This window comes from Oryctolagus cuniculus, chromosome 2 (genome assembly GCF_051225735.1).
Source record: "Oryctolagus cuniculus isolate XC-2025 breed Fujian yellow rabbit chromosome 2, ASM5122573v1, whole genome shotgun sequence".
NCBI classification, from domain to species: domain Eukaryota; kingdom Metazoa; phylum Chordata; class Mammalia; order Lagomorpha; family Leporidae; genus Oryctolagus; species Oryctolagus cuniculus.
This window is the reverse complement of record NC_142868.1, coordinates 119,477,039-119,486,877: the sequence shown is the minus strand read 5'-3', so window position 1 is coordinate 119,486,877 and position 9,839 is coordinate 119,477,039. Positions and strand designations below refer to the sequence as shown.

The window sequence follows — 9,839 nt, the reverse complement described above, 5'->3', positions numbered from 1 at the left end:
TCAAAATGGCACCACACTGTTTATTCCAACCTTCAAAGAACATAAAGAGGTGATGACATCTGATGCCAAACCATGCCAGTAATAATAAAGCAACAGAAAAATAAGTAACAACAAAAAGAAAATGATTTAAAAAAACAACTATTTCACATTTCACAGCAGTGCCCTGGCAGCACTGGCAAGTATTTCCGGCCAACTGCTTCCAACAACAGGGATCTGAACAAAGCCCTGATCTTAGCGAAGGTGCCACCGCATTTGCCCCGGGGGTTTACATTCCAATCCCAACACTACACATCACACTGTTCCACTCAGCGGACTTTGTAAACCTCATCTTCAGAAGTAACTGCATTGTGCGTGATTACAATGAGGACGAACTAAAAACACAAGAGAGTGGCAGAAAAGTAAACCAAGCATGCTGTAAGGCATCAGGAGATCACTGCTGGCCAGGTCCTTCATGTGACCGGCTTCAAGAAAAGCTCTGATATTCATTTCTCAGCAAACCCAGCAGGCTCAAGTCAAAGGTTTTAAAGACAGTCTCCCCCTTCTTGCTCTATTCTTCTTTCTTTTTTTGGTAAATGTTTCATATAAAACATGAAATCAAGTTCTACTTTATAAAAAAAACAATATTTTTCATAGTAAAAAATATAAATCTTTAAATTTCTCTGTTTAAAAAGACACATAGTAACAATACTGCAGAGGACTGGGCTTAGACCCCACCCCACCCCACCCCCCCATACATTAAGGCAAAAGCTCCTGGACAGGCACGGCCACCCTGGCTGTGGGCTGGAGACCAAGGTGAACACATCTGCTCCTCGTGGGGTCAACAGAAGGGCTTCTCCCGCACGGTCACGGAGCCGTCCTGCATCCCGAAGTAGACTCTCTCCACCATGTTGATGAACAGGCCTGTGTCCACCACGCCTGAAGGACAAAGCACGGAAAGAAGCAGTGAGTGCCAGCTTCCCAAGGCAAGAGGATCGGGTCCTGGGGTCACCGGAAGCAACCGGCACAGGCAGCACTGGACAAATGACAGCCAAAGCTTCCTCTCCCACACAGCAATGAAGATTCTGATTGTCTGTGAAGCTTCTTGTCACCTCTTTCTCCCCCCTTCTCTTGGCTTTCCTTCCGTACCCAAGGCCAAGCTTTGTCACTCCTCGAGGCCTCTGCTGATGCATTCCCTTTGCCTGAACCAGTCAAGCGCTTCTAGGAAGGACTTCTCCATGTCTCCAACACCACAGATGACAGGCTGACTTCTGGACAAACTCTCCAGGACTAGTCCCAGCAGCCCCCACTCCTAGCTATTTTTAGCTTCACTACTGGCCTTGCAGGATTTCTTCAGAGTGGAAAGAGACATTTTCAAGGCGAATATCTAACAAAGGACCCACATCAAAATATATAAACAACTCCACAAAGTATTAAAATAGCACACAACCTAATGGAAAATGGGCCAAAGATCTGAACAGGTATTTCACAAAAGGGGCTGGGATGGTGGCACAGTGGGCTAAACTACGCTTGCAATTGCTGGCATCCCACACCGGAGCACTGGTTTGAGTATCAGCTGTTCCACTTCCAGTCCAGTTCCTTGCTAATGCACCCTGGAAGGCAGCAGCAGATGGCCCAAGCACTTGGATTTCCATCACCCTCGTGGAAACCCGGATGGAGCTCCTGGCCCCTGGCTTCAGCCTGGTCCTGTCAAGCCATTTGCAGGCATTTGGGGACTGTGCCAGCTGATGCAAGACATTTCTCTCTCAAGTAAATAAATACACACACACACACACACACACACACCAAATAGTTAATAAACACTGAAAAGGTGCTCAAATTCATTAGTTACAAATTGTATTTACAAACTATCACTACACAAAAATGAGTTTAATGATGAAACGTGGCTAGGATGCAAAAATGTTCTCACACTGATGATGGACGGTAAACTGGCAAGAACACTGTGGAGAATGTTTGATTAGTCCATCTTGTAAAGTTGCACAAATTCATACTTAACTACTCAGCAATTTTACTTCTAGATATACAACTGTCAGACATACATATGGCCATGAAAATACATCTATAAGATGTTCACAGCCATACTTTCCCAATAACTGAAAGCAGAAGAGTCAAATGCCCATCAGGAATACAAACATATTTCTCTCTCACACGCACACAGACGATGGGACACTATTCAGCAATGAGAATTAACCACAGTCAGCTCTCTGCATCTGTGGATTTCATATTCACTGAGTCAACCAAACACAGCTCAAAGATATTTGAAAAAATAAAATTGTATCTATATTGAACAGGGACAGACCTTTTTGTCATTACTTCCTAAACACTAGAGCATAACAGCGATTTGTGATTTACATAACATTCATATTGCATTAGGTATTCTAAGTAAGCCAGAGATGACTTAAGGTACACAGGAGGATATGCACAGGTTATGTACCCCATTTTATGTAAGGAACTAGCACACCCTCGGATTGTGGTATCCACAGAGAATCCTGGAACCAAGCCTCAAGGGATGTCAAGGGACAGCTGTACAACCACGCATGATCTTTACCAATATTTGTATGTTCACACACATACACATGAGATAACATTAAGAGAAAAAACATTTGGTAAACTTGATCTGTTGGGAATCAGGTACCTGCATATGCTGGTGGTAGAACCAATGAGTACAGCCCACAGAAGGCAGGCCAGCACCATCTAGCAAAATCAGACATGCTTGCTTGTCCTCTGATCCAGTAATTCCCTTCCAGCAAAGCACTGGAAACATAAATGTCCACTGGATGGGATCCAGTTAAGTGTTCTGGATACAGCCATAAAATGAATAGCAGAGTTATTTTTAAAAGAGGAAAGAACGAGGAAGCTCTTCTGTGAGCCAGCATGTAATGATCCCCAAGACAGAAAGGCAGGGACAGAACACATATTAAAGTATGCGGTCACTGTGGAAAGGCAGTGGTGGGTGCCATGGAACTGCAGGTGAAGCAGCACCTGGAACCCCAACATCCCTTAGTGGAGTGCCCGGGCTGTAGCTCCACTTCTAACCCCTGCTTCCTTCATGCACACCCTGGTGATGGCTAAAGGACTTCACTCTGTCACCCATTTGGAAGACCCAGACTAACTTCCCAGGTCCTGGCTTCTGCCTGGCCCAGCCCAGCTCTTGTGAGTAATTTGGGGAGTGAACCAGCAGAAGGAAGACCTCTGTCTCTCTTCTCCGACCCCACCCCTGTTTCTTTGCCTTTCAAATAAAATGAAAATCCGTAAGTACATATATACAAAATAAAATTTTTTGAAAGGCCACACGACTTTTTTCTAACATTGGCTGCCTCCAGATATGGTAACTAGTTAGTTGGGAAATGGGGAAGGAAACTTGCCACTATTTACTCATTTGAACTACATAATTTCAAAAAGATTTAAAAAATAGCCAACCATAAACAAATAAAAAGGAGCAGTGAGCCACCAAAACACAAAGTCCCTGGCACCAAACTGTGCCTCCACAACCAGGGCCTCCCAAGTATAAGCAAAGCAGCCACTGGAGATCCACCCTTCTCAAACCGTTCTGATCCAGGAAAGTCAGATCATGTGGAGAAAAGGCCGTAAAGAAAGTGCAGAGGGGCCGGCGCAGTAGTAGTGGGTTAAGCTGCCACCTGCAGTGCCAGTTCCAGTCCTGGCTACTCCATGTCTGAGCCAGCTCCCTACTACTGTGCCTGGGAAAGCAGCAGAAGATGGCCCAAGTGCTTGAGCCCCTGCACTCATGTGGGAGACCTGGAAGACACTCTTGGCTCCTAGCTTCAGATCTGCCCAGCTCTGGCCATTGCAGCCATTTAGGGAGTGAACCAGCAGATGGAAGATTTCTCTTTCTCTCTCTCTCTCTCTCTGTAATTCTGCCTTTCAAATAAAAGCATAAATCTTAAAAAAAAAAAAAAAAAAAAAAACACAAGAGATAGGACCGGTACTGTGTTGTAGCGGGTTAAGCCACCAGATGCAGCGCCAACATCCCATATGGATAAAGGTTCAAGTCCCATCTGCTCCACTTTTTTTCTTTTTTAAGATTTTTTTTTTTTTTTTAATTTAAAAGGCAGAACTGCAGATAGGCAGAGGCAGAGAGAGAGGGAGGGAGAGATCTTCCCTCTGCCGGTTCACTTCCCAGATGGCCACAACGGCCAGTCTGAAACCAGGAGCCATTAGCTTCTTCTGGGTCTCCCATGTGGGTGCAGGGGCCCAAGGACTTGGATCATCTTCTACTGCTTTCCCAGGCCATAGCAGAGAGCTGGATTGTAAGTGGAGTAGTTGGGACTCAGCCGGCACCCATATGGAATGCTGGCACTGCAGGCGGTGGCTTTACCCACTACGCCACAGCACAGGCCCCTGCTCTACTTTCAATCCAGCTCCCTGCTAATATGCCTGGGAAAGCAGCAGAGGATGGCCCAAATGCCTGGGCCCCTGCACTCACATGGGGGACCTGGAAAAAGTTCCTGGCTCCTGGCATCAGCCTGGCCCAGCCCCAGCCATTGCAGCCATCTGGGGAGTGAACCAACAGATTGTGCTCTCTCCCTCCCTCCTCTCTGTGTAACTCTTTCAAATAAATTAATAAATTTTAAAAATTGCTGGTAAAGACTGATGCCTCTCCCACCTCAGATAAAATACAGTGGAAGATCAGAGGATGCTAAGGTGAACAAGGAGGGAAGAACCCAAAACAGCTTTGGCCCTGCTGATACCATGTTATCTGACGTGACAGCTAACCTCTTTTTACATTTTCCTCACTCCAGGTTCCTAATAAAACTCTGAGCTTCTCTAAATGTAGCTTCTAACAAACAGGAGGAAAACTCCCCGACAAGGGACACCTCAGTGGCTCCATCAGCCAAGAAAAGTCTGAAAAAGTGCAACAGAGCCCCCTAGTGGACATTGCAAGAAACCTACCTTAGAGAAAAACAGCACCGACATGGATAAGCCATTTCCCACCTGGGCCCCCGCATTTGTCTGCATTATCATCGTAGGCAAATTCCCCTAGTTTACTAACAGCAGTGTCTGTGTCTTCTCTCCCTCCTGCCTTCTCGGTTCTTTAATTCTTCCATTGAAGGCAGCATTAAGCAAGAGAATGAGTAGAGTTCAACTCATCTTTCTGACTCAAAAACCTTGTAGCAGACTGTCAGCAGAAGACAAGATAACTAAAGCAGAGTTGGAAGAATCGGCTCTTTATTACATGGCACACAGTCACACCATCTCCATTTCCAGCTAGCGTGGATGACTGAGAATCCACACACCCAACTAATGCTGAAGACGTGGTGCCCTTTCTTCCCAGGGTTCATTCAATCAACACATCAATCCTCCCAACAGCCCTGTATCAGCCCCTTTTACCAAGGAGGATCTCAGGCACAGAAAATGTCCACTAACTGCTCAGTTCACAGTGCTAGAGCGTGGCAGGATGAGGATCCGAACCCAGGCAGCTGCTCTGAGCCACTAAGTTGGCCTTTTCTACTAAGTTGGCCTGTCTGCCTCCTAAGTCAGTTCTGGCTCAAGAATATTCCCTGACATGGAAAACTCCCAGTTAGACTCCTAGGGACTGATACCTCCCACGCCTCGTCTCCTTCCAATCCCCCGTACGAGCGCCCTCAGTTTCTCCTCTGGGCACTGAGGCTAAGGCTTCAAAACCCATCTCTACCCTGCCCACCTGCCTTCACCCTGAGCCCCCCTGCTCCACCCCACCACTCCCAGGCACAAGCTGCGTGAGAGGCCCCCACTGCTCTCACCGTTTGGGTCACACAACCTCTCCTTAGCCTGGCACTTGAGCAAGTAGAGATTAAAGCTCAGGGACCAGGGCAGACAACAAAGGACTCCCATCTGGGTGCTGCAGCTGCTGGTTAAACTGCATAACGTTCCTCAGCCTGTGTCCTCCTCTAGAGCTGCCTCATCATCGTGGGTATAAAGTGAAACTTTCTTAGACACTCAGCACTGTCTAGGTGACGCTGTGCTAAGACACAGGCCTACCATCTACACCAGAAACCTCCACGTCACCAAAGTTTCTCACATTCCCCCAAAGAAGCAGCTCTGTGTGCTCTTGGAATTCCCCGAGCAGAATTTAGGCCACTCCGTCTTGTCTGTAGGCAAGGACTCCACACAGCCACACAGAGCTTTCCCAGGTTTACTGGGCACAGATTCCGTCCATGTTCTTCTGCTCGGAGCCTCCTCTGTAGCACGGAGCTCAGGATCTTGCCCGTGGCATGTATCCAATGGCCGTAGGTACACTTAGTCAATTTCCCCACTACTTAAGAAGACAGCCCAGAAAAACCAGCGCAGGTTCAGTCAGCTCCTGGCAGGCAAGACTCTGCCCAGAGATGGTGGCCCTCTGACCTTCCATCAGCTCCAGGGCTGTCCCAACCCCCACGGCTGCGAGAGACAAGCACCAAGCTGCTAGTTATGCATCAGTCATTCCTGGGGAGAAGATAAAGGAACCCACGCTGGAAAGCCCGGACACCATGAAAAGAAACCAAGTTCTTCTTCCCAACCAGGTCCTTCAAAGCCCACGTCCATCATGCCTTCTGCGGCCAATGAAGGGACAGTGACAAAGGGCACGGTGACTCTGCCCAGTAAACGCTACTCACATTACTTAGGATCATCTTGATAGCAATGTTCACTTCACTCCATTTGTGTGCACAGTCAAACTTCCAGTCCAGGATAAAATTCCCATTATCTGTCACCACAGGACCCTAGGAGATAATTTTCCATATTGACTAAAGAAGTAGGCACAGATAGGCAGCGAAAGTACAGGAAGCAAGAAATAATAACCAAAGACAAGAATCCACATTAACCAGCTCCATGGGGCTGGTGCTGTGGTGCAGTGGGTTAACGCCCTCACCTGACACACCGGCATCCTATATGGGCACCGGTTCGAGTCCTGGCTGCTCCACTTCCGATCCAGCTCTCTGCTATGGCCTGGGAAAGCAGTAGAAGATGATTCAAGTCCTTGGGCCCCTGCACCCACACGGGAGACCCAGAAGAAGCTTCTGGCTCCTGGCTTCAGATCAGCATAGCTCCAGGTGTTGTGGCCAACTGGGGAGTGAACTATCAGATGGAAGATTTCTCTCTCTCTCTCTCTCTCTCTCTCTCTCTCTCTCTCTCTGCCTCTCCTCTCTCTGTGTAACTCTGGCTTTCAAAGAAATAAAATAAAAATATTTAAAAAATAAAAAACAAATTAACCAGCTCCAACGAGCTTTCTAGAAAGCATGCTGGGAAGTACTGAGTAAGAGCTTTGGAGTGAGTAGGACTTTGGATATGAGTTTTAACATCATACAGCTATAAAACTGAGGGGAGCCATTAACTTCTGTGAGTTTCAAGTGTCTAAACTACAAAACTCAAGCATATGATACTTCATTAAAGCAGCTTATATATATAAATGATGTGTATAAGTATTTACCACAATGAGGGCTCACAGTGAGGGCTCAATAAGTCAGCTGTCACTATGCTGAAAAGTCACCACAGAACAGATCACCAACACTGCCCAACATGAGCAGCAATAGGCTCTGAAGTTGGACAGGCAGGGGTAGGCTTACTTCCATTAGTCCAGAACTCCCCAATAGCTCTGAATACTAGAAAAGCAGAAGGAGTGTTTAGGAACACCAATGTTGACAGACACCATGGTCAAGGGCAGGGATTCTAGGGCTCCCCTCCAGACTAGAGGAGAAGCGGTAGGAGCTGAGTAAGAACTCTGGGGGCAGGCATTAGAGGTGGCTAAGACACCTCTTGGGACACCCACATGCCATATCAGAGTGCCTGGATTCTGCCTGATTCCAGCTTCCTGTGAATCCACGCCCAGGGAGGTAGCGAAAGTGATGGCTCTCCGCCTCCTAAGTATTTGTGAGACCTGCATTGAGTTTCTGGCTCCTGGCTTCAGCCTGGCTCAGCCCTAGCTTTTGTGGGCTCTTGGGGAGTAAACCAGTAGATGGGAGATCTCTCTGTCAGTCTCTCTACCTTTCAAATAAATAATGTTTTTTAAAAAATTGAAAACACACACACACACAACTCCATGAAGGCAGGGAGCTAAGGCTCTTGCCTGGAGTAAACCATCTATAAACAATCCTACAACCTGCTCTGGCCCTTCAGCTAAAGCGAGCCACAAAACATCAGTCACAGCCTGGGAAAACCCACTGTGGTTAGGACTAGGTTTTTTTTTTAAGTCGAACACACTGAAAAGCAAACACCTTAAATCAAAATTGTGCCAGAGTTTAGTCACGGATCATTTTGTTTCTTCTTTATATCTCGTAAACTTTTTATTTAGCATATAAATTGCTATATAGACTATAAGTATAGTTAGGTTGAATCATTTCTTTTGCTTGTTTACATGTAAGAGAAAAAAAGCTCTTTGCATCCAACCCATTGAAAAGCCAAGGGGAAACATTTGGACTAAAGTGTCTGGAGTAGACTACTATGAAGGAGTCCTCATCCCTCATCCCCTGCTAAAATTCCACATCTTGTCATATTTATACACAGGATGAGAGCAGCAAGGATTTTCTCCTTGCATGTATTATGCATGTAATCGGTGCTATGGTACAGCTGGTTAAGCCTCTGCTTCCAACACCAACACCAGTAACCCATATCAGAGTGCTGGTTCAAGTCCTGGCTGCTTTGCTTCTGATCCAGCTCCCTGCTAACGTGCCTGGGAAAACAGCAGATGATGGCCCAAGTGCTTGAGCCCCCACTACCCATGTGGGAGAGCCAGATGGAGTGTCGGGTTTCTGGCTTTGGCCCTGACTAGCCCACCACTGCAGCCATTTGAGAATGGAAGTAGAAGAAGACCTCAGTCTCTCTCTTTGCTTCCTCTTCTCCCCATCACTCTGCCTATCAAATAAATAATCTTTTTTCTTTTCTTAAAAAGAAAATTGTACATGGAACCTAAAGTCTGTCCCAAACCTTGGTCGGCAGCTGTTAAGCAGTGGGGAGGGGCTTCCAGTACAAAGGTCAGATCACCCAAAGAATGTAATATTCCAAGAGACAGAAAGAAAGATTCATCCCCCATCTATACATGAGATGTCCACTATATTGGGTATAGTCTTATCTTCATGTGATTGATTACAGAAACGAATAAAGCCAACTCTCTAAAAATAAACAAACGGTTAAAAATAAGTAAAAAGCCGACTGCCTGGTCAAGGCACAGAGAACCTAACAGGAGCAGAGAGGAGGGTAACACAGACTGGAGTGCCCTCTGCACACCCCCCACCCCCACCCCGGCCACTTACCGCCTTGTGCACAGCCATTTGAAGCTGAACCTCGCCCCCAAACTTCCAGGTCACTGCTCGGCTCACTGGGACATAAGCCATTGGGAAGACCTCAATGGGGATTCCCTTATGCCTCTGATATCCGAGATTCTTTGAATCTTTCCTGTGAAGAGTCAAGAAGTACCATGAAAGTTGCAGGGGGGGCTCCAATCAAAAAGGAAACAAAGTTGCTAAGCCTCCACTCCACAAGGCCGCTAAGCCTTTGCGCGAGTTTGCCGCACTTCCGCATCCCAGTGACTCAGCGTTTCCAACAATCCAAGATGGCCCCCAGGGGAGGTACCTAGCCTGACAGAAGACTTCCGTATTCGTGAACAGTATGTGTCCTCGGCTGTGATAGGCCCTTGAGGGCGTGCCCGGCTCGTGTCCTGCCTTACCTTTCAGCTGGTTGGCTCGGTTCCCTTGCGCCCTGGACAGCCCCCTTTCTGTGTCTATAAAAGCTCTTCCCCTCCCAATAAAGTCGAGAACCCGGCTGCGCCCTGGGCGTTGACTGATCTCCCGGCTCTGGTGTGGTTCCTTTGCCGCCGACACTCATCATCCCGCTCGGCCCCTGAGCTCCCCAGGCTGGCCCTGAGGAGCTCT

General features: G+C 47.3%; 1 non-coding gene across 1 annotated transcript; it reads right to left on the bottom strand.

Moving 5' to 3' along the window:
• Window positions 1-9,487, bottom strand: LOC127490293 (uncharacterized). The gene is made up of 3 exons (XR_007918186.3): window positions 9,222-9,487; window positions 6,591-6,695; window positions 1-915 (listed from the first exon to the last, which is right to left on the bottom strand). It is a non-coding gene; the product is annotated as an uncharacterized LOC127490293 (transcript).
• Between the last annotated feature and the right edge of the window lie 352 nt (window positions 9,488-9,839).